This window comes from Ursus americanus, chromosome 29, assembly GCF_024610735.1.
Source record: "Ursus americanus isolate L20-20 chromosome 29, mUrsAme1.1.p, whole genome shotgun sequence".
Classification (NCBI taxonomy): Eukaryota; Metazoa; Chordata; class Mammalia; order Carnivora; family Ursidae; genus Ursus; species Ursus americanus.
In genome coordinates, this window is record NC_142155.1 from 5,943,739 (window position 1) to 5,969,632 (window position 25,894).

Here is a 25,894-nt window from a genome sequence, read left to right on the forward strand (position 1 = left end):
TCCCGCATATGGCTAAATTAACCACCCAGCTGTTGTCATATGACTTCATTTTAATGGTCTTCATAGCACTCTTTGTTTTCTGATGTATTTTTAGTTTCTTTGGTGTGTTTGTCTATCTTTCAATATTAGACTATAACCTCCAGTGACAATCAGTGGATGCGTGAATATTTTTGTGAGTCTATGTTGGAGTCATGAATTCTAAGTTAAATATAGAGACAACAATGCATATAGGAATTTAGATATATTTAAATTTTTTCTTGTTATATATGTAATAACTATATATTTGTATAACTAAATATTTGTCAGTAGCAAGCAAATGCAAATAGCTTTTCAAATGCTAATTAATAAATGGATAATTTTGATATTACTCCCTGAAATTTAAGACTTGTGAATTTAAGACTTGTGAAACTCCTAACATGTTTGTTAGGTGTAAATGTATTTTCATTTACCAGCAGCTGTAAACAAGATAATAGGCTTTTCTGTAGTTATTACAAACAGCAATTACTTGGGTGTTTGCTGATCGCTTTTCCCTCCTTTATATAAGAGTCGGTCTTGGGTACATAATTGACGTTCATTTAAATTCATCTAGATTCAAAAACAATAATCTACGAGGAAACCAAGGTATAATGTTGAGTTTATTTTGCTTTTGGTAGAGCAGAATTGGGAAAATAAAAGAATAAGTGAGGAGTCTTTAGATTTCTGGCTTTTTAGTTATGAGGTTATTTTAGACCACTTTGCCTCTTTCATTTTTTCTTCCCAGTGCGGACTGAAGATTTTTCTGTCTGTTTTTGAGTTCTGTGTTATCTATGTTGCTGCTGAGGAGGATTTAACTGGCTAAGGTGCAGCCCTCGTTTTGCTCCAGTTGTGCTTTTCCATGTCCTTTTCCAGTCTGAATACTGAATTACCAGTAAATTGGGCCTTTAGGAAGAAATTAAGTGCATGTGTGGAAAATTTGCAATTTGGGAAATTCTTGTCTTCTCTTCTCATATGTGAAATATATGGAGAAATCAGGCTTTGTATGGGCCTTTCAAAAACAACAAGAAAAGCAATATCAACATAAGTTATAAGATAGTTCAAGTTTATTTTCCACACTGATAACACACCGTAGGCATGAAGGAGATTCCTGTGTATTAGTAGTAGTACTTAATTCACTTTTCCATTTAAATGCACTTGGTTTTATAGCTTTATTAATCATTATGGAGACCTAGCTATCTCCCATTCTATTCTTTATCTACATTTGTATATGTATATATATAATACACATAAATATATTATGTGTATATATGTACACATATGATATTGGGTATATGCATACACATATATGCAACATTGGGCAAACATTTTCAGATAGTTATTTTTCAGGTTTTTTTATTTGTGTGAGTGGGCAGGCAGAAGTATAGATAAATATTGAGTTCAGTGGGTATTATTTTTAGGGCTTGAAAAATTAATGATCTTTATGTTTATCCACACTTTTGTCTTCCCTCCTTATGCAAATCGAATCATCTGAAAAAGAACTACCTGAATATATATATATATATATATATATATATATATATATATATATGAGAATTTTTCAGGAGTGAAAGTTCTAATGTCAACAGATTGTTTACCTTTTTTTGCCTCTAAAAAGTTAACAAAATTATAGGAAGAAGAGAGGGACTCTGAATGGATTTTGTTTGTATGTTTAGGCTGTAGCTGCCTGCCTCAGGACTGGAAATGAAGAGCAACTCCACTTTCTCAGAGATTCTGGGGGTTATCCATTGTGAGGTTTTCAAAATATTGAGGATTCAAAAAATTATCTAAAACCTTGACATACTAATATAGCATGCATTTTGAAGGAAAGGGGGTCTAAACTGTAAAAGGAAAAAAAATTGTCAAAAACCTGTTATGTTTTCACTGTTCGAGGTAAAGAAACTAGCTTTTACAAATACCTTGTTATCACTACTACGTAATTACTCGCTTATACAAATAATTATCTTTGTTTCTATTCATTTTGAAAAATTTTATTTTTTAAATTTAAGCAATCTGAGAGGACAAACTAAGGAACAACTCAAAATAGTGATAAATTTGGGGTTTGCTAAAGTGCACAGAACCTTCAGAGTGTCAGAGAAAGAGTAAGGAAAACAGAAAACAAGAAAGGAGAAAGCAAAGACAAAGGGACAGTGCAGGAGAGAGAATGAGGGAAGAGGGAGAGGCAGAAAGAGAGAGAGACAGAGGGAAAGATGTTCTCACCAAGAGAAGTATGAGAAGGACTGACGTATTCTTTCTTTTCAGGATTCTGAAGCAGTAGCATCAATAAGAATTTCCTGTGTTTGCATGCAGAGTGTCAGAAGCGAGCTGTCGCTGTCAGATTTTTATGTTTATTGGAGCAGGACAAAGGAATTTAGGGATTGGCCTATTATATTAGAATCTCCAGTTACTCTATTAAGACAAGCGGTAACCTTTAAAGGAAACTTGTGATCATTTAGAAGCTGACATTTGATTTCCCTGTGTCTCCACTATAATTTTCTGCCTCTAAAAAAAGCAGTAAACAGTGTTCAACTTAAGGTTAGGGCACAGAAATATGTCTGCCCCATTAAAATAAAAACTGCATCTCAAAAGTTGGCAGGCGGTACTGTTAGTTGCAGAGAAATTTATTGGGAAAAGATTGAAACTGCTTTGTGAATAGAAGATCGAGGAAAGCAATATCAACAGAAATAAAATCTACCGTGGTCATAATGTTCTTAATTGACAAATTAAATCAGGTTAAATCCCTGTGGGACTTTGGTCCAAGTCAGTATGTTGGATAGTCATGTCGAGGACCACCTTCTCCATTGGTATTTTTCTTTAATACTACTTTTCAACTGTCAGTACTTCAGTGTTTGGCCATATTTGAGTGTTCTCGTCAGATATGAATGTTGTTGGCTCCGTTCCTGTTTCCCTCTCTCTCATCTCTCAAGGCCCTCTCTATTTCCACTTAGACACTGATGACCCCTGACTTTGTAACTGAAGCCAATCCCTGACCCGGGCTCTGGATCCCTTCCCGTCCTGCCTCCTTGTTTTAAAAATTTCTTTTTACCCTACTTCTGCCTACTGCTGTATCTGATGTCTTCTTCCTAGCACACTTTCTTTCAACCAGTCGACTATACTATATTTGTACTTCCTACTCCCTCTTCAATGACTACCTTGTATTTTGACAGCTACCAGGCCTGCTGGGTGTGACACCAGAGCAGGTACGATGCTGCCCAGCACTTGGGGTATGATGATCTGTGGTGGCTGAAATTCTTAATACTTTTACCTTTGAATGGGTGCTTTGTAAGTCTGATGAGATAGTGGATCATGCTGGGGACAATTGATTATCCTTTGGGGGCTTGGAGCTTCACCGCTTGTGTGAGCTTGACTCCCAGTCTTTCTGTCTCCCTGGGAGATATTGTCATCAGCTGGCTCCACCACCCTGCACAGGGACAACTGTCACTCTGCCCCAGGGGGCAATCAGATTGGTTGTGGGGGAGGGGAGGGGCTTCATCTGCTGTTGCCCTCCACCCCTAGTGGTCACTTGGCCATGAGCACAGGGAGGAGTGGGGGTAAGGTGGCAGCTGTTCTCCCCCTGCAGGCAGCACCGCTGATGAGTTGGGGTGAGGATGGGGTGACATGGTAGGGGCATCTAGGTACATAGCTCATCCGTGCATGGAGAATGCATTTCCCTGGGGGTCCCTGGTCCAACATGTGTTGGGGCATGGAAAGGAGATGGACTTCACTGCCCTGGTCTGCTTCCATATTCATTTTGCACTGAGCCCTGCAAATTATGTAGCCAGCCCTGACTGGTAGCTGTTCTCTCTAATGTCACTGCAAAGCTCAGTGGATGCTCACCAGGGCTTATTCTCCCTAACTTCTCTGGTGTTGGCCACCTTGACCAGGATAACTCCTTTCTCTTCAACCCCTCTCTTCTTTCCCCTTCAGTTACCACCACATGTCCTTCGTTTTCCTCTTATCTTTTCTTGTCAATCCGCTTTGCAGGATTCTCTTCCTTAGCTCTTGTTCACTGTTAGTGCTTTGGGAGGGGTCGGTTAGGGAGGGGTAGGTTGGAGGTTTCTGCCTTCTCATTCACACATCCCTTGTAGCTTTCATTCCGCTGTGTGCTGACTGCCCTGCCTATTCACATCTTCCCCTCAGACCTGAGCTTCAGCCCCGGCTATACCTGTGTCTAGTCACCGAATCTGACTTCCGAGCTTCCACACGTTCTTCTCAGCTAGCTGAAAAGTTCATCTTTGCTAGTAACAGCTGCTTATTTAGCACCTCCTAAAAGTTAGTATTGTTGTTTATAACTTTGTTTCTGGGACTCCTGATTTTGCTTCAAGGTAAGGATTATCATATACATTTTACAGATGTAACAGCAGGCTCAGAGAGCTTTTTTTTTTTTTTGAATTTATTATGATATGTTAGTGGCCATAGAGTACATCATTAGTTTTTGATGTAGTGTTCCATGATTCATTGTTCGCATATAACACCCAGTGTTCCATGCTGTATGTGCCCTCCTTAATAGCCATCACCTGGCTAGCCCATCCCCTCACCCACCTCCCCTCTGAAACCCTCAGATTGAGTCTAAGGAACCATCCTGAGGTCACACAACTGTTACATTAGTCAAATTAATGAGCTATTTTGTTACCTCTTCTAGGTAAAAATAATAATAAGCATTGGTTATGTGCCAGACACTGTGTTCTAATGGCTCTACGTATATTAACTCACTTTATCAACAATCATATGGGATAGATACTATTATGTAGAGCTGGTGAAACTGAGGCACAGAAGGGCTTAGTAAGTGAGGTCACCCCGTCAGTAGGCGGAAGAGAGTCAGGATTTCAACCAAACAAGTCAGCCCCCAAACTCTAGTCTGTGGCCATCACACGCGCTGTCATCTGTCACTATCCAACTCTGAGGAGTTTGGAAGGTGGCCTCTCCATATCTCACACATTCTGCATTTTAAACAGTGGTCATAATGTACTCTTAACACTGTCTTCACTGGGAAGACATCTGGGAGAATGCCAAAAGTATGAAATTTCTCTAGATGAAACATACCAGATGATAATCTTAAACATAATTTTAAAACCTTGTTTAGCTTTCTGTAGTTCATTTCTCCTACAGTCTGATCACATAGTCCTAAGTTAATTCTTTTGAAGTTTGAATTAGCCATGGTTATATGGGAATAATAAAATACTTAAAATGCTGAGATAAGTAACTATGGAGGCAACATTTAAAAATGTATAATTAATTCATTTATAAAATATTAACTGAATGTCTGCTATGTACCAGGTATAGTACTAGTCTTTGGGGAGACCATAGTGAACAAGACATACTTTCTATCCATACAGGTTTCAGTCTCACAGGAGAGACAGGAAAACACTGAGGCCCTAACTCCACAGAGCGCACGGGGAGCAGGATCTATAGAAATCCTTAGGCAGGAGGAAATCAACCTGTCTGGTGAGGCCAGGAACATAAACAACCTCAAAGTCTGTCCGCAGTAGACTTGACTTTAAATCCTAGCTGCATACTAACTATTTAACCTCTCGATGCTTCCCTTTCCTCATCTACAAAATGGGTTTTTGCCTCATTGCCCTGTAAAAGGGATTAAATGAGCTGAGCTAAACTATTTAGTGTGTACAGCATAGTAAGCAGTCACTAAACGTTAACCAATATGACTACTATTATAATAGCTGTCATTAGAGCTGAGGCTGAGCTTACGAAAAGGCAAAAGTGTCTCTTATTAAGCAGCACATTGTCCTAAACTGCTCCCACCACCCAAAGGCTTCGATCAAGTCAGAACTCACAGCACTCAGGGACAGGCTAAAGGAGCATTGGAGCCTACTGAGTAGCGTTGGGCCTCTGTCGAAGCAGAAGACAGAGGAGTGAGTTTGTTGCTGAGAGAAAATCACTTAATAACTGGAACAGGTCCTTTGCCTGCTTTAGTGATGGTCCCGAGGATGTGCCCAAATCACTCTACAGATACGTGGCTGCTCTTTTGGGGGGCTGGCTGCCTGCATAATTGCTGATCTGAGCACTTTGACTCTTTGGTGTTGAATGTTTTTGGAGGACGACTTTGAAATTAGTCTCCTGGAGATGCTGCGTCTACTTCTCCTGTTCATCACACTCACATGGGACAGCCACTTCAAACTGCAGATGTGCATTTTATGTGTTTTAGAACGCAGAGTCTTTTCCTTTTAGTGTACCTGACATAATCCCTCAAACTTCTGGTCATCATCTTAGTTTCTCCTCCCTCTGCAATCCGCACGTCGAATCCAATATACATTAATCTCAAATCTGTCTATCACTTGTTAAAAATAAGAAGTTTAATTGCCTTTGTTGAAAATAAGGGAAGAGACTGACCACCTCCCCCCCCCCCTTAGAGCATTTATTTTAGAAAACTTGTAAATTATTTCTGTCTCTTTGAAACGTATGTACGTCTTTTTAACAGATAGTCTCTTCACAGATTTATGACCCAGGAATGTCTTTCTCAAAGATTTGGGAACCATGTCTTTGAAATGTAAAAATCAAAGGAGCTAGTGCCCCTGTCTCCCAGTGTCTGGGGGAGAGTAGGAGTCTAACTTGGCAGTGCCTCACTGCAAGTTGCAAAGCTCTCTCCTTCCTGACGATATGAGAAGTTTCTTTTTCCTGTGGATAAAGCCAATTAGCAACCATGTATGGCCACCCTGGTTACCAGGTGAATGTAGGATGAACTGTGTGTGACAAACGGTGCTGTTGAGGCTTCTTACTTGAGAACTAGTCACTGCTAATGTTGAGAACACGTATGGAATAGGTTATGTCTGCTCAGCTCCCTAAAAGGGTGAGGTTGCGTTCCATCTGCCCTCTCTTAGCAGGTTGCCTGTGGTGTGCAACACAGTCTGGCTTAATGCTTATTCAGTAACAGAAGTGTTTTCTTTCTTTCCTGTCTTCATGGAGAGATTTTCCTGGGTTGGGAGAAGATTTCATTTTTAATTACATTTCTCTATTTACCTATCTCTTTCTCTCTCTCTTTCCATTTCTGTCATATCACCTTATTTGTCATATTTATCTGCCTACTGTGTTTCTGTACTTGCTTATATTCTTGATTCCTCCATACGGTCAGCCGTATGGACTTTAAAAAATGGAGCTCAGAAGCGCCTGGGTGGTGCAGTTGGTTGAGTGCTCGACTGTTGGTTTAGGCTCAGGTCCTGATCTCAGGGTGGTGAGATCCAGCACTGAGTTGGGCTCTGCACTGAGCACAGAATCTGATGAGGCTCTCTCCCTCCTCCTCTGCCCCTCCCTCTGAGTGCACATACACTCTCTATCTAAAATGAATAAATAAATCTTAAAGAAAAATGGAGCTCAGGATATGTCATTCTTCTTGCTAAAATCCTTCAATGGCTCCCATTGTGGCTCAGATGAAATCCAAAGTCCTATAAGCCCTTAGTGATGGCTCTTTTCCAGTTTACCCGCCGCAGCTCCTGTCCCCTCCACAGAGAGGCCATTCTTCACCCAATCTGAGCAGGTTGCTCTTATTACTTATAACATTATTTCCTTTTTATCATCAGAGGACTTATCACGATTCACAACAATGTATTTATTTGCTTGGTGTGTGTTTGTCACACAAAGACAGGGACTGTGCATCCCCACCCCCATCATTGTAAACCCAGTGCCACCAAGGCATTTGAAACATGGCATAATCCCACAGCTGTTAAATATGTGGACCGCCACTGAAGTTCACTTCAAAGAGAAGTATCTCTGTATTTTCCCTTTTTCCCGTTTGTGCTTTCTCCCGTCGGAGGGCTGGACTGACACCGAATAGATGGATTTGGAACATTAAACTTGCCAGGGAGTGTAACAGTGTCAGTGCTTAAAAGCCTATGAATCCCAGTTGAGTGCTTTCTGTTTTTTTTTTTTTTCTCTTTTACTAGCACTCTGTTAGTTAAATTATAAATCTAAAGGGCGAGGTCTGCAGCACTGCCATACTTGGTGGCATGCTGGGGAGACTAGGAGCTCCATAGGAATGAAAAGAGCTCTCCTCCATCTGTTAGCCCCTCGGGATGCTTTTCTGCTTGCATTAAAAGTCAGTATGGTACTGAACAGAATGAAGGGTTGGAAGGGGTGGCAGGCCTCCCACTTCAGTAAGAAAGATGGTGGTGCTGGATTTTGCTGTGGGTGTGGTTGAAGAAGGTGCTGAACTACAACAGCTCAATGAGGACAGTGTGGGTCACTGATGCACATTTTACTGCAGAAGTGCAAGAAAGAGTGATTTTAATAAAACAGAGGCCAAGTTTGTAAAGCATGTAACCTTGCAAACAAGATTACTAGTACGTAAGTAGGTTTGCGAGTCTTTGGTAAGTGTTTTCTATTTTGTGTTATTTATTTTTCACTCTAGTGGCTTCAAAAAATCGGTTGCTGGTTTTATTTCTCAAATGCCCTTACCAAACACATTGGTGAGCCCTAATAGTATTATTGATGACAGTGGAGGATCTTGCTGCAGTTTTATTAATGAGGTACAGAATGCCTTAAATAAGACGATTTAAATAGAGACACCCTCTACCTCCTCCCTGTACCCCAAAGACTGAGTAGGGAGGATGCTGGGAGCAAATAAGATTGTCCCCATGCACAGATCACAAGGTTGGTCCCCATTTGTGATTCGATATTTAGTTTTGATTAGTTAGAAGGCCAGAACTTTGGCTCTGACTCTAGGCAGTTTTTGCTTGTTCCAGATCGGCTGCAGAGCCTCAGACCCTCCTTGGACTGCAGTTCAGACCATTGCCATTCTGCTTCTGTGGAGGCTGCCAGGCCTACTGCCCTTTGTTCCGGAGCCCCCAGTCTCCGGGTCAATAATGCAAGGTGAGCCAAGTGTTTCTGGAATTACCTTCTCACTCACCTTTTCCATCTCTGAAAATGCAGTTGCAGCAGTTGTGGTCATTGACCCATGGAGTGAAAAGTATCAAATGCTATCAGTGGCTGCCTGTCTTCCTGCTTAGCTCCTCTCTGCAGACAGAAGAGATTCATGTCAGGTTCACCCATTGTTAAGAACAGAAAAGTCAGTGATTTCCCACGAGTTTCTTCAGAAAACTAAATTTTTTCCGAAGTCTGAATCCTTGGGTTTGAGTCCCTGCCTGCAGATCAAAGGAAGCAAGATTAGGGAACCAAGATTTAAACCACCAAGTCTTCTAATAAACTGTTCCTATCAATCCTTTGTTCGACCTCTGTCTGCCTAAGAATGGAAACATCCCCCCGGTTGCTTTTATTTGATTATTTTATTTTATTTCATTTTATTTTTACTTTATTTTTATACCCTGCTGCTTTTAAAACCATTTACACCATTTTTAAATCATAATTGTCAGGATTTCTGAATGTGTGCTGCATTAGAATTGTCTAGGGACTTTCAGGATACTTCCTGGCCTATCCCAGCCTACCGAGTTAGATTCTTGGGACGGAGGCCTAGGCATTTTCATTTCTAATAAGCTCTCACAAATATTCCTATACTCATGAATGAACCTTTGAAACTTCCTGAGGCACATGGCACGTGGTAGATGCCCCTACGGTAGCAACTGTTAAAATCTTAACCCATTGACATGAAAATTCATCAGAAATAGGATTAAAGTGACCATTGCCTTATTCAATGAATCATGCAGAGAATTTTTGCTTATGAGAATGCTCTCTCTAAACAAGATAGCCAACTCACTGTCTTGAAATGAATGATTTGGTAATAAGGGCAAGCAACACGTTCTTGTCACAGCTTTGTTGATTTCTGTAGATACTGAAGATATATATAAGTTCATGGTTAATGTTACCAAACAATGATATGATGTAATGTGGGGGTAGAGATTATTTGGTGGCAGAATTTATTTGTAATATTTTATATAATACTCCGGTCTTCTTTTTACAGAACCATTAAGGATTTAAGTCACTTAAATTGTTCAGTTATAATTTACTCCCTTCAAAGGAAGAAATTATATGTTGTGGAAGCTATTCACACTTGGATTTGGGGATCATAAAATGTGTTGGAGATATTTATCATGGTATGTGTGGGGGCTTTAACAACATCTTAATCACTTCGCATAGGAAGCATCAGCATATTTTAATAAAGTGGAAATAAGACCTGGTTTTTCCTCCTTGATGTGGATTATAAACACTGCGATGCTTATGCTGGTAGAAAGCAGAGCATGGTGACATTGTGGAGAGCAATCTTGGCGTTCCTGAAGTTTTAAGACATAGTGCTTTAAATCATTCCTGAGGGGGAAGTTCCATCATTTGACATTTGCCATAATTGCTGAAATTTTCAAACTGCTGTTCATGGGGATCAGTTTGTTAACTGACTCGTGTTTGCTGAGCTATTATCAGTGCCCTATTCCTAGAGAAACTTCTTACCTTCTGAACCATCTCTTATTGGATCCTGGAAGATAAGTCCAAAAGGATCATAAGTAGTTTGTGAGTCACTCAGTGTAGCTGGGCTAAGGAACTTCTTACCTTCTTTCCATGTATTAGTTAGAGTCAGAGGCTCTGGGCCCAGTGCTTGCCTGGTACCCCTTCACCGTGTGCTCTGAAACCAGCCGCACAGAGCTGGAGGGAGATTGTAGAGGACTTTCAGTCCATTCATTTATCCTCTGTCTGTCCCCTGCATGGAACTGATGCCTTCTTTCCTACTCACTTTCATATCCTTATATGCTGTCTTACATAGGACAGACTTCGTGTGGGTTGTACAAACGAAGATAGCAAGTCTTACTTATAGATGCATGTTGTATAGGTTAAAGAAAAATCACATGGTACAAGAAAGTGACAAGAGCAGAACTTTGTTTTATTGGGGGTTCAAGACTGTTCTTTTTGCTTTGTCAGTGTGTAAACTAATGTGTACCTGGAAATGAGTGGAAGGTTCTCTCCAGAGAAGAAGAGAAAGAAAGAGAGAGAGAGAGAAAAAAAAAAAAACCCTAAAATGGTTAGAGTCATTTTCTGTTTGTTCCCAAGTAGGATGAATAGAAGAGACCCTTGCCTTATACATGAGGAAGACTTAGAACTTCTTTGTGAAAATAGCACATTATTCAACCTTTGTTTCCTGGATTAGTCCTCTACCCCCACCCAATAGTGTTTTAATCATTGGATTTAGTCTGTTTGAGGATTGATTAGTAGTGGATGAAAAGCAGAAAGCATCCATTCTGGGAAAGGGGGAAAGTGTACTGCAGAAGCACAAGGTTTGTATTTAAAGAGAAAAAAAAAAAAAAAGAATAGAGAATGGCTGTACTTTTGCTTTAATCCAAAGCACTGAGCTGCATTGTAGAAAATTCTTATATAGATGTTTCTAACTCATTGCTTTATTTTAAATCCTACCATAAGAGGTCAGAATGACCACATTTCCTCCCCAAGGTTCACTGGAGTTTATTAGGGAGTGGAGAGGGAGGCCAGGAATCACCTGGCCACCCGCATTGCTGCTGACATGTGAAGATCCTGCCTGGCTTGCTCTGGTCCTTTTGGACAGAGGCTTGTCATGCAGGCAGTAGCCTCGAGGGGAGCTGGTAGGAGTTAGGGGGTACCTTCAGGCAGTCCCCCTCAAAGGATGATCTGGTTGGTGAAGTTGCAGCTCAGCTCCTTGTATGGCAAAACACTTGAGGTCAGGATGAGCACCTCAGCAGGGATCAGGACACAGCAGCCTAGCATGGTGATGGCAGGCAGCAGCTTCCCATCCTTGAAGAGGCTCTCACTGTCCATGTGTGCTCGGGGGTTGTTGTGATTGGGGTCATTGGGGGTACCCTTCACACCGGCCCAGCACCGCACAGTGCTCTCTCAGCCCACAGTGGTGTGAAAAACACATGTGTGCTCCTGCAGCATGGCTCCGTGGAGAACAGTGCTCTCTTGGAGCTGCACACCCTTGCCCACGGTCACCACCTCCCTAGTGGAGACACTGGGGCCCAGCACAGCTGAGGGGGCCGCCTTAGCTGTTGGGTGGATGTAAACATTTCCTCAGATTTGTGGACCCCCTCGGGTGTGCTTGGCCGGTCCTTCTGGGAGATGAGGTAGTACTGGCCCAGGCAGAGTCAGGAGGCATAGACGGCTGAGCCTGCAGACTTGATCTGGCTCCAGATACCATCAGTGTGGGGTGGCTAAATCTGGCCCTGCCTGGCCAGGGCCAAGAACACATCCTGTTCCAGGTGGATGGTGCCTGCCCTTGGCCACAGGCCTGAAGAAGTCCCCCAGTTGCTGGCGGATGACTCCTCCATCCTGCTGGTTACGTGGGAAGACATCCCCAAGGGGTCGCAGGGCTCCCAGGGAAAAGAGGTAGATGCCGCAGTTGACGAAGCTGCTAACAAACATGCTGGGTCTCTCCACATAGTGTGGGACCTTGTACCTCGTATATCTGTGGATTCTCCACATTGTGGCCGTAGTGGAGGGATTGTGTCCCAGTAGCTGTGGTGCCAGGGAGTAAGAAAGGGTGAGGCTGGTGTCTGTAGGCATTCAACACAGCCCTCAAAGGGAAGTCGGAACAGACGTCAGCCTTGAGCACGAAGAAGGCCTCAGGGTGCCCCGGCCAGGATCTGGTCCCAGAAATGGTAGAGACCATCCCCTGTGCCCAGGGGTGCAGATTTCTGCAGGTACCTGACTGGAAGGTTAAACTCCTGCTGGGCAGCCTCCAGAAATTGGGTGAGGGGCTCATCAGGTGGGTAGAAGCCAATTAGCAGCATCTCCTGCACCCCAGGGACTCGGCCAGAGGCTTCAGTGTGGTGCTGTATCATAGGGACCCCCGCCACTGGAAATGGGTTTAGGCACCTCAAAGGACAGAGGCCTGAAGTGGGTCCCCTTTTGAGGGCCTCCAGTCAGGGTCACAGCTTTGAGCATGATGGCACTTCCTTCCTAACCCCAGCTCCCTTTATTTCAGCCCTGGCGCAAGCTACTTTACTTTTTTTTTTTTTTTTTTTTTAATAATGGAAGAGGCTTTGAGATTTTTAAAGTTTTTCTTTTCCAAAGAAATGGATACAGGAGAAACAATTTTGCTTATGTCACCTGAACTAGCATATTTTTTTTTTTTTTTTTTTGCATCCACTGTGTTTACTCATTCACTCAACACTCGCTATATTCAGGGCCAATGTGCTGTGGGGATGTACTCAGGGAAAGAGCCATCATCCCTGTCTATGAAGCTTGCATCCTGGTGTTGAAAACACATGTTGGGAAAGGGAAGAACAGGATACCAGGAACCTCAAAACCAGTGGTCGGAGGTCCGGAGTCTGGGAGGGCTGCCCTCAGGGAGAAGAGTCATATTGTGTCTTTACTCCTTCCCTGGAGGGTCCAGGCAAGCCACGATGGTGGTCAGGACAGAATGGGCAGAAGGGATGGAGCCATGCTGATGGGCTTGAAAGATGTGTAGGAGGTCCCACCTGCCTTGGCACCGAGCGTGTGCTCGGGGGTGTCAAGAAGGCGCTCCCTGCAGCCGGTGAGGGTCAGGACTGCAGTGGTAATGTGTTTGGTGCTGAGCAGCTCTGAACTGCACACACCTGTATCCTCTCGCTGAATCGCCACTTAAATTTCAGTTGGATCCAGTTTGCCGTACTCTTGTCTTCTCTTGTTCTGCACGACCTCCCTGGGATCTCATCTGCTCACGCAATTTCAGTTACCAACAATGAACTAATGAATTCCAAGGCTAGGTTTTATTGAGAAAATTTAATATTGCCTAGTAGAGGCTAGCAGGTAATGCTTTATTTTGTAAGAATCATTGGCATGTGGTGAGTCAAAGGGAGAAATATCTGTTCAGATTATGACGATATTATCTAACAAAAACTCTGCTGATTTTTAACTTCTTTAATTTTTCAAAGGTTATGATTCTTATTACAAAAGCCATTATTCTTAGTTTTATATTTAATCAAAGACAAACATTAGATGAAGTGCAAAGTATACTTCAGTAATTTTCAGAAACTATGAGAAACTATGATGGAAAAGATAGAATTCTTTCCTTCAAGTGATCAAAAATCATGTTTTGTTTTTACTTCACCTTGGAAGAATACAATTTTTATACATATATTTATATTTTTTTCTTTCTTCGTTTTTCTACAAAGTTACTCATCCTATATAAATAAATTCATTTGAATATTTATGTCACATGGATCCACTAGTTCAAGACAAAATGGTGCCATTCATATATATATTTGGCAAGGACCTGGCCAATTAGTATTAAAGGGTTGATAATTGGTGGAAATCTGTAACCGATGGCTGCTTAATGGACTACCATCCATGAAGAAATGAGTCTGTCTCATAACCATCTGTGTAGAAACCATTCACAAACTACCCTTAGCCAAGAGTTGACTACTGTGGCTTTATTTTAATGGTGATTTTTGAGGTATCTCTTGACTCCAATTCATCATTACCTCTCTTTATCTTATTTTGTTTGCCAAGTCTCTCAATATGTTAATCTCACAATGCAGATATTTAATAAATATTTTTAAATAAATTACTGATACTAAGAAAATGGTCCAGACTTTGAAAGTTCCAATTAAAGATGAGAGAACAACCTCTGCAATGGGGTATCCGAAGGTCTGTTAGTTAATACTGAATTTCTCCTTTTCTGAATTTAAACTTTTTTTCTAGAAGGGCACCCCCCCCAAAAAAAACTCTTTTGAGGACTAGCTTCTTTTTGGATTATGTACACATTTCTTTGTTTGCCTTGTCATGTTCACTAATATCAGTAGATACTTTTTATTGCTTATTGATTGCCAAGATTCTGTAAACCTCTTAAATTGGAAGGCACTAAGTAAATATAATTGAAATAGGATAAATCAAACTTGCTTTCTGGAACAGTCAGTCTCAAAGTCTAGAATGATCTGTGTTGTTGGGAGCACTGTCTTGCATGAGGGGTTATTTGTATTATCATAAGCCAGTTTATTTGTTTTTTAAAATCATAAACCAGTTTATAAGCTGAGCTCTTTACTATCCTGAAGGGCTTCCCTCAATCACATTGTATAAAATCACCACTGCTGTTGAGAGAAATTACAACTATTTGGGCTGAAACCTTTCCTTAGGTAGAATCCAGGAGGGCGATGAGAGGGGCCTAGGGCAGGCTAGGCTGAATTAGGGTAGTTACTTGGGATAGCTTCTCCTGGACTTGGAAGGGGGACTAAGGGACAGCTCTAATTTCAGGGAAAATTCAAAAGGAAAGTTTGCCTTTAAGGTCTTTTCAACTTTGTATTATCTCCTCTCTCTTAGAGTACTAGGTTTCATTCTGATCTTTGCCACTCTGCCAAGCTTTCCTCTCCCTCAAACAGCTCTAACTTTGAACTCTACCTAGATCTGCTCATTTGGGAAAAGCTCAAATTAGCTCTGACTTGTTTTATCCCACTGTTTTTGGCCCTTATTTTCTCTGCTTCTCTCCTTCTTTTACCTTCTAAATAAAACTTCCAGCATGATATAGAGAGGAAATAATGCAGACTTGGAATTCAGACAGACCCTAAGTTGAAGTCTTGACTTTTTCCCTTTCATTAGCTGTTGTGGGCAAGTAATATCGTGACCCATAGAATTACATGGGTGAAGTTGTGCTGATTATATATACTGGCAGTAGCTGGAAAAACTTATCAACTTAGCCCATTCCCAGAAGGGGCCTAATCTTACATGTAGCTACTTAGAAATACACAGAGAGTCCAGCAAAGTGCAAAAAATTCTTATGTGTCCTCCCAAGGTCACTTCTTAGAGCCAGCTTTACTTCTTGCAGGGCCTGGAAGCTCTCTTGTCTGTCAGCTTTTTCCTTTTCTTTGCTTCTTCCTACCTAAGTTCAGTTTCTCTGTGGCCAAAGCTCATCTAAGAATGTCCAGGTATCCAGAATATTTAAATGGAACATCCATAAAATAAACTGACTATTCTTTTACTAATATCAATCTCTCAAAGGATAATTTTGATACATTCTTATATATGAAGACTTTCTATCCTCCAGAAATAAGGATGGGAGAGACTGAAGGAATGAAGGAAACAAAACAGTACACTGATCGTTCCATTAAGCTGGGGGAGAATGGGGCCAGACCAATGTGTGAAAAGGCACAGAACCTGGTTCTGCCACATGTATAAAGCACCCACACTCAAGAGATAGTCTACAACAGATGAACAAAAAAACTCATACCCGTTTTTTTCCATTTATATTATGTATTAACAGAATGCCTAATTAAACTGAATTTCTACTAAAGTATTAAAGTGTATGTAGTGGGGAATGGAAGGGACAGGCCCAAAGAAATCTTTAATCTGTACAGTTTGAAGCCACTGGGGGAGACATTTAAGTGTATTGAGTCCTACAACAGTGAATCATTATTATGTTTGTATAGGAAATTTCTATCTTTTATTATTAACTCTCAATTACCAGAAAAATAGGTGCCATTAATTTTGTTCTAAACTTTATTTAATTAGGATATTCATTTTTTTATTATGTTATGTTACTCACCATACAGTACTTCATTAGTTTTTGGTGTAGTGTTTCATGATTCATTGTTTGCGTATAACACCCAGTGCTCCTTGCAATACGTGCCCTCCTTAATATCCATCACCAGGCTAACCCGTCCCCCCAACACCTTCCCCTCTGAAACCCTCAGTTTGTTTCCCAGAGTCTATAGTCCCTCATGGTTTGTCTCCCCCTCTGATTTCTCCCCCTTCATTTTTCCCTTCCTTTTCCTAATGTCCTCCATTCTATTCTTTATGTTCCACGTATAAATGAAACCATATGATAATTGTCTTTCTCTGCTTGACTTATTTAATTTAGCATAATCCCCTCCAGTTCCAGCCATGTCCATGCAAATGATGGGTTTTCATCCTTTCTGATGGCTGAGTAATATTCCGTTGTATATATGTACCACATCTTCTTTTTTTTTAAATAATTATTTTTTATTATGTTATGTTAGTCTGTACCACATCTTCTTATCCATTCATTTGTTGAAGGACATCTCAGCTCTTTCCACAGTTTGGCTATTGTGGACATTGCTGCTATGAACATTGGGGTACATGTGCCCCTTCTTTTCACTATATCTGTATCTTTGGGGTAAATACCCAGTAGTGCAATTGATGGCTCGTAGGGTAGCTCTATTTTTAACTTTTTGAGGAACCTCCACACTGTTTTCCAAAGTGGCTATACCAGCTTTCATTCTCACCAACAGTGTAAGAAGGTTCCCCTTTCTGCACATCCTCTCCAACATTTGGAGGAATAAGAAGCATTCTGTTCTGTTAATTTTTGCCATTCTAACTAGTGTAAGGTGGTATCTCAATGAGGTTTTGATTTGTATTTCCCTGATGGCTAATGATGTTGAACATTTTTTCATGTGTCTCTTAGCCATTTGTATGTCTTCTTTGGAGAAGTGTCTGTTCATGTCTTCTGCCCATTTTTTGACTTGATTATTTGTTTTTTGGGTGTTGAGTTTGAGAAGTTCTTTATAGATCTTGGATACGAGCCCTTTATCTGTAGTTTCATTTGCAGATATCTTTTCCCATCCCGTGGGTTGCCTCTTAGTTTTGTTGACTGTTTCCTTTCCTGTGTAGAAGCTTTTTATCTTGATGAAGTCCCAAAAGTTCATTTTTGCTTTTGTTTCCCTTGCCTTTGGAGATGTATCTTGAAAGAAGCTCCTGCGGCCGATGTCGAAGAGGGTACTGCCTATGTTCTCCTCTAGAGAACATAGATTCCTGTCTCACATTGAGGTCTTTCATCCATTTAGAGTTTATCTTTGTGTATGGTGTAAGAGAATGGTCCAGTTTTATTCTTCTATATGTAGCTGTCCAATTTTCCCAGCACCTTTTATTGAAGAGACTGTCTTTTTTCCATTGGATATTTTTTCCTGATTTTTCAAGGATTAGTTGACCATAGAGTCGAGGGTCCATTTCTGGAGTCTCTACTCTGTTGCATTGGTCTGTGTGTCTGTTTTTGTGCCAATACCGTGCTGTCTTGGTGATCACAGCTTTGTAATATAGCTTGAAGTCAGGCAACATGATGCCCCCAGCTTTGTTTTTCTTTTTCAACATTCCCTTGGCAATTCAGGGTCTGTTTTGGTTCCATTCACATTTTAGGATTGTTTGTTGCAGCTCTTTGAAAGATGCCAGTGGTATTTTAATAGGGATGGCATTGAAAATGTAGATTGCTCTGGGCAGGGTAGACATTTTAACAATGTTTATTCTTCCAATCCATGAGCATGGAATGTTTTTCCATCTTTTTGTGTCTTCTTCAATTTCTTTCATACGTGTTCTCTGAGTTTCTAGAGTATAGATCCTTTACCTTTTTGGTTAGGTTTATTCCTAGGTATCTTATGGTTTTTGTTGTTACTGTAAGTAGAATCGATTCCTTAATTTCTCTTTCTACAATTACATTATTAGTGTATAGAAAAGCAACTGATTTCTGTGCATTGATTTTGTATCCTGCTGCATTACTGAGTTGCTGTATGAGTTCTAGTAATTGGGGGTGGAGTCTTTTGGGTTTTCCACATAAAGCATCATGTCATCTGTGAAGAGAGAGAGTTTGACTTCTTTGCCAATTTGAATACCTCATTTCTTTTTAATGTCTGATTGCTGATGCTAGTACTTCTAGCACTATGTTGAACAATAGTGGCGAGGGTGGGCATCCTTGTCGTGTTCCTGATCTTAAGGGAAAAGCTCTCAGCTTTTCCCCATTGATAATGATATATGCTGTGGGCTTTTCATAGATGGTTTCTATGAATTTGAGGAACGTTCCTTCTATCCCTACACTCTGAAGTGTTTTAATCAGGAATGGATGTTGTATTTTGTCAAATGCTTTTTCTGCATCAATTGAGAAGATCATATGTTTCTTGTCTCTTCTATTATTAATATGTTCTATCACATTGATTGATTTGCAAAGGTTGAACCACCCTTACATCCCAGGAATAAATCCCACCTGGTCATGATGGATAATCCTTTTAATGTACTGTTGGATCCTATTGGCTAGGGTCTTGTTGATAATTTTGGCATCCATGTTCATGAGGGATATTGGTCTGTAATCCTCCTTTTTGATGGGATCTTTGCCTGGTTTTGGGATCATGGTAATACTGGCCTCATAGAATGAGTTTGGTAGCTTTCCTTCTGTTTCTATTGTTTGAAACAGCTTCAGGAGAATAGGTATTATTTCTTCTTTGAATGTTTGGTAAAATTCCCCTGGGATTCCATCAGGCCCTGGACTCTTGTTTTTTGGGAGGTTTTTGATCACTGCTTCAATTTCATTACTGGTTATTATTGGTCTATTCAGATTGTCAATTTCTTCCTGTTTCAGTCTTGGTAGTTTATAGGTTTCCAGGAAGGTATCCATTTCTTCCAGATTGCTTAATTTATTGGCATATAGTTGTTGATAATAATTTCTAATAATTGTTTCTATTTCCTTGGTGTTATTTGTGATCTCTCCCCTTTCATTCATAATTTTATTAATTTGGGTCCTTTTTCTTTTCTTTTGGAGAATTCTGGCCAGTGGTTTATCAATCTTATTCATTCTTTCAAAGAATCAGCTTCTAGTTTGCTTGATATGCTCTACTATATTTCTGGTTTCTACTTCATTGATCTCTGCTCTAATCTTTATTATTTCTCTTCTCCTGCTTGGGTTAGGGTTTATTTGTTGTTCTTTCTCCAGTTCTTTAAGGTATAAAGTTAGCTTGTGTATTTAGGATTTTTCTATTTTTTTGCGTGAGGCTTGGATGGCTATGTATTTCCCCCTTAGGACCACCTTTGCAGTATCCCATAGGTTTTTGACCATCGTGTTTTCGTTCTCACTGGTTTCCATGAATTGTTTAAGTTCTTCCTTGATTTCCTGGTTTACCCAAACTTTCTTAAGCAGGATGGTCTTTAGCTTCCAAGTGTTTGAATTCCTTCAAAATTTTTCTTTTCTTTTTTTTTTTTTAAAGATTATTTATTTATTTATTCGACAGGATAGAGACAGCCAGCGAGAGAGGGAACACAAGCAGGGGGAGTGGGAGAGGAAGAAGCAGGCTCACAGCGGAGGAGCCTGATGTGGGGCTCTATCCCACAACGCCGGGATCACGCCCTGAGCCGAAGGCAGACGCTTAACCGCTGTGCCACCCAGGCGCCCCCCTTCAAAATTTTTCTTGTGATTGAGTTCCAGTTTCAAAGCATTGTAGTCTGAGAATATGCAGGGAATAATCTCAGTCTTTTGGTATTGGTTGAGACCTGATTTGTGACCTAGTATATAGTCTATTCTGGAGAAAGTTCCATGTGCATTCGAGAAGAATGAGTATTCTGTTCTTTTAGGGTGGAATATTCTGTATATATCTAATGAAGTCCATCTGGTCCAGTGTTTCATTCAAAGTTCTTCTTTCTTTGTTGGACTTCTGCTTAGATGATCTGTCTATTGCTGAGAGTAGAGTGTTGAGGTCTCCTACTATTAAAATATTATTATCAATATGTTTCTTTATTTTGGTTAACAACTGGCTTATGTAGTTGGCTGCTCCCATGTTGGGGGCATAGATATTTACAATTGTTAGATCTTCTTGTTGGATAGATCCTTTAAGAATGATATAGTGTCCTTCTGTATCTCTTACTACAGTCTTTAGCTTACAATCTAATTTGTCTGATATAAGAATTGCTACCCTAGCTTGCTTTTGAGGTCCCTTGGCATGAAAAATAGTTCTCCATCTCCTCACTTTCAGTCTGGATGTATCTTTAGATTCAAATGATTCAAAATGAGTCTCTTGTAGACAGCATATGGATGGGTCCGGTCTTTGTATCCAATCTGCAACCCTATGCCATTTCACTATGCATGTTGGGAGTGATTATTGAAAGATATGATTTTGCCCTCACATTGCCTGTGAAGTCCTTGTTTCTATAGATTGTCTCGGTAAATTTCTGGTCTATATTACTCTTGGGGTCTTTCTTCTTTTATGAATCGCCCCCCCCCTTAATATTTCTTGCAGGGCTGGCTTGATGGTCACATATTCTTTCAGTTTCTGCCGGTCTTGGAAGCTCCTTGTCTCTCCATCCATTCTGAGTGACAGCCTTGCTGGATAAAGTATCCTTGGCTGCATGTTCTTCTCATTTAGTATCCTGAATCTGTCTTGCCAGCCCTTTCTGACTTGCCAGGTCTCTGTGGACAGGTCTGGTGTTATTCTGATGTTCCTCCCTCTGTATGTAAGAAATCCCTTCCCCCTAGTCACTTTCAAGATTGTTTCCTTGGATCTAAGATTTGCTAATTGTACTATTATATGTCAGGGTGTCGGTCTGTTCTCAGTGATCTTGGGGGGGGGGTGTTCCTCTCTGCCTCTTGGACACAATTGCTTGTTTCCTTCCCCAGATTAGGGAATTTCTCAGCTACAATTTGCTCAAATATATCTTTTAAACCTCTCTCTCTCTCCACCCCCTCGGGGATCCCAATAATTCTGATATTGGAACGTTTCATGGTGTCATTACTCTCTCTCAGTCTGATCTCTTGGGCTTTAATCTCTTTTTCCAGGCCTCCTTGGTTTCCTTCTTTTCTGTCATCTTATCCTTTAACTCACTAATTCGTTCTTCTGCCTCATTTACCCTGGCAGTCAGAGTATCCAGTTTAGACTGCATTACATTCATAGCATTTTTAAGTTTGGCCTGATTAGATCTCATTTCTGCCCTTAGAGATTCTATATTGTCGCTAATATTTTTCTTGAGCCTATGTATCGACCTCGTAATTGTAACTCTGAAGTCTATTTCTGACATCTTGGTTATATTCATATCCATTAGGTCTGTGGCAGAAGCCACAGTCTCTGCTTCTTTTCTTTGTTGGTGGTTCCTCCTCTTAGTCATTCTTTTGCGGGGTGGTTGAGGGAATGTACAGAGTCCAAAGTATTAACCACGACCCAAGCAAGATGCACCTGTTTTATAGGGACCTTAGTGTTGTCGTCCTCTTGTTCTTCCAGTCTGTCTTCTGGGCCTGCCACACTGTTACTCAGGCAACCCTGCTTGGGCAGAGTTGCCCTGCCCCCTGTCGGGGTGGGGGGGGGTGGACTTGGTGAAAATCATATTTTGGGGGCCTTTGTTTTCTGGTGGCTTTCCCTGGTGGCTTTCCACGTCTCTTCTGAGAGTCAGGGCATAAGTGACCATATCCAAACCTCTGTCTCAGAACAGAGAAATCGCAGTCTGCTCTTCACTGAGCTCTCCAGGCCACGTCTCCATTTCTGTCTGTGCGGCTAAAAACTGCAGCTTCCCGGGTTGTGCACCCCACAGCAACACTCCCAGTGGTGGAACCCAGGGCCGGGCACATCTCTGCCCTTTGTGCTTTTGAAATTGTGCGCTGCCCCTGGTTTGTGCTCATGCACCTGCAGCTCCTAGATCCTGTCTGGGGGCTGCAGTAAAGTCCTTTCCCTGCCACCGGGCTACGAGTCTGTGTGTGGTCCCCAGTGCGAGTGGCTTTTGTGTTCCGGTGTTATATCACCTTCTCGTTGCCAGCTTATGGCGGCTCCCTCCCCCTTCTGTTTATCTTCCGATATCTGTGCAGAAACACGGCTCCCTGCTTCACATCTCAAGACCACTGGAGGTATTCTGTTTGTAGAGATCCAGATATATATTCTTACATCTCAGGCTGATTTCATGGGTGTTCAGAATGGTTTGGGAGATATCCAGCTAAATTCAGGGGACTGGTTGAAATAGGGTCCCCTACTCCTTTGCCATCTTTTCCCTCTCCCAGGATATTCAGTTTTATATGTGCTTAGCCTTTAAATTTTATAACTAATTTAGTATATTTTTCTTTGCAAGACTCAGGGCCAATTTTCTGAGCAGTATTTGTTGAGCGTCATGAATCTAGGATAATAAGATGAGGGCCTCTTTTATAAATTAATTATGTGTGGTCTGTACCATTTTAAAAAATAAAACGTTTCCATTCACTCTTAAATTTTTTTTATTTTTTCCTTTAAAAAAATGTTCAGTAACTTACCATTATACAATTAAGGAAATTATTTCTTGGACAGTTAGAGGAAGTAACAGATGATAAAGAGTGTAGTATGATAAAGGGGTATAAATCACCCCAGGATCATCAGAAAAGATTAAAAAAAACTTGCGAGGTATTATATCTATAGCTGTTCACCATAGTTCCCAACCACTGCTGTGAGGCCTTCGTCTCTTCTTTTTTTTCTTCCTAGTTCTATTGAGATATAACTGACATATAACATTGTACTAGTTTAAGGCATACAACATAATGATTTGATATATGTATACACTGCAAACTGATCACCACAATACGTTTAGGTAACATCTATCACCTCACACAGTTACAAATTTTTTGTGGTGAGAACTTTTAAAATCTACTCCCTTAACAGTTTTCAAATGTACCATACAGTATTGTTAAATATAGTCACCATGCCATACATTACATCCTCAGAATTTATTTATTGATAACTGAAAGTTTATGTCTCTCTCTTCTCGAGTACGTGTGCTCTGCTTGCCTCCAACCTACCTTTATCTTGCCCCCAGAGACTAAAAGTTCCAAAAGAGGCATTCTTAACAAAGCAGCGTGTTTTATAATGATTGAGATTTCACTTAAATGTAGGGAATCTGTGCTTATTCCTTTACGTAGTAAAGGAAATGTGGCACGAACGCCCTAGTAATTTCTGGAACAACTGTTTGGGAGTTCTTTATGTTTCCCTAATGAGACAGGAAAACAAAATTTCTAGGTAAGAGATTATAAAATTGACAGGATCATAAAAATACAGGTAAGTATTACTCCTTAGGGTACTTAATAAAGAATAATAAAACCATAACATGCAGAGACTGTTATAGTGACATTTAGATATTTAGTGTGCATCAACTAAATAGCAAGCATCACGATAGATGCTCTATACAGAAAGGTGAGGAAATTGTTCCCATCTATGAGAAGCTCACTATCAAGCTAAAAGGAAGGCACTAAAAAGAAACAATTAGATTAAAATGTGGCACCTGTTCTAACAGTGACCTGGATAAAACGATGAAAGAATAGGTTTTAAAAGTGTTTTATAGTCAGGTGGTAGCTTAGTTATTGAGGATGCCTGGATCAATGCATATCTGCTACATAGGGGGCACAGCAAACAATATATGAGGCACTTCAGAGGAGTTCTGCATAGGAAATGATGGAGAAAGGTCAAAGATGTTCATATGCTGGCACTTGCAGGATCATTCATCAGACCATCCAATTATAAACACATTGGGCAGAGTGTGAGATGCTAAGGAACGATGCTAACTCTGATCTGAAGAGGTTTTGGGAGAGACAGAATCTGACAAATGAACTGGAGTTCAGCAGCATATATCCTTTAAGAAAACACTGAAGGGGAAATTCCACTAATGTTTCTTGCAGCAAGAGTGGAAACTTCCTTCAGATTACAAACACCATTCAACTGGATTTGGATCCCAGCTCTGCTCCTTATTTTCTCTGCTACTGGGTCGACTTCTCTGATCCTCAGTTTCCTTGCCTTTGTACACCACCCTCATAGAGCACATAGAGCTTTTGGTGGGGATTAATTCTTGCACAAATTTACTGGGCATTATGTTAAATGTTTTTCATATTTATCTAACACAATCTTCAATCACTTCAATATATTATATCCTCATTTGGCAGGAGAATAAATCAAAGTAGTTATCCCAAGAACACATGGCTATAAGTTGTAGAGCCCAGAATGGAATCCTGATCTTACTCCAAAATCTGAGCTGATATAAACTATGTTCTCATTTGACAGATGGTTAGCACACGAAGGCAGTCAAAAAACGTCATTTCTAGTTAGTTAATTAATCAACAATTTTTTAGTACTAACTTTATCCTAGGCATTCCATTCAAAGCCAAAGTAAAGAACTTATCAATAGAGATTTCATCAAGATAAAAAATGATATAATCTGCTATTTGTCAAGATAGGGAATGATAAACTCAAGATCAGACCTCATCTCCCATGGAAATAATGTGCTAATACTTAAAAATTTCACTGATGGTTATAGCCATCAAAAAGACAATTTAAGGAATAATTTTCAACTCTAAAATCTAAGTTATACAACATTACAGTATTTTATGGACATATAGCTATAAATATATGAACTAAAAGATAGAATTCTGAAGATAAATTTTAGAAAGAATATGAAGTCTATGTATATCGATTTATAACAACTTTTGTATCTATATCTATCTACCATTATATCAATCTGTATATATATATATACACACACACACACATATATATATATCACACCAAGATGATATCAGAATTATTATGCAGGAAAAATAGTTAACACCTGATAAACATTTCAGATTTTAGATTCAGAATTTAAAAAAAAATAATGCTAAGTGAAATAAGTCAAGCAGAGAAAGACAATTATCATATGGTTTCACTCATTTATGGAACATAAGAAGTAGGAAGATCGGTAGGAGGAGAAAGGAAAGAAGAAGGGGGAGGTAAACAGAAGGGGGAATGAACCATGAGAGACTATGGATTCTGAGAAACAAACTGAGGGCTTCAGAGGGTTGGGGGTGGGGGAATGGGATAGGCTGTTGATGGGTATTAAGGAGGGCACATATTGCATGGTGCACTGGGTGTTATATGCAACTAATGAATCATGGAACTTTACATCAAAAACCAGGGATGTACTGTATGGTGACTAACAGAATACAAAATTATTATAAAAAAAGAAGCAATTATAGAAACAAAAAATAAAATAAAATAATAGTGCTCATTAAGAACGACTTTGAGCGCTATAGGGAAAGGATAATTAGGAGTGGGTTAGTTGAATAATGATTGAAGGAGTAGTTTAACAAGCAAGTGCTGTACGAAATCACGAAGATGTAAAATTAGCCCTGGATAGGCAGGTAATTACAATCTGTTTTTACTAGAACATGAAGAATAAGGCAGTATTATTGGGAAGTCACTTGGAGAGGTGGAGAGTCAGAGAGGCTATTGTGATTTTTTTGGAGATTTGCTCTGCTGGAATTTTTTTTATTGCATAGGTTTTTGCAGTAGCAAAAAGGGAGAGA

At 40.3% G+C, this 25,894-nt stretch overlaps 1 long non-coding RNA gene and 1 pseudogene across 5 annotated transcripts in view; one reads left to right on the forward strand and one right to left on the reverse strand.

Moving 5' to 3' along the window:
* LOC123796523 (uncharacterized) overlaps positions 1–25,894 on the forward strand; it is a 580,540-nt gene that overhangs the window by 207,047 nt on the left and 347,599 nt on the right. Inside the window, exon 3 of one of the 5 annotated variants that reach the window (XR_015722240.1) lies at positions 8,706–8,832. The exons of the other annotated variants lie outside the window; for them this stretch is intronic. This is a non-coding gene — a long non-coding RNA (uncharacterized LOC123796523). The remainder of the gene's footprint in view (positions 1–8,705; positions 8,833–25,894) is intronic. 5 annotated transcript variants of the gene reach the window in all.
* On the reverse strand, positions 11,533–12,816 carry LOC123797256 (mannose-1-phosphate guanylyltransferase regulatory subunit alpha pseudogene; annotated as a pseudogene).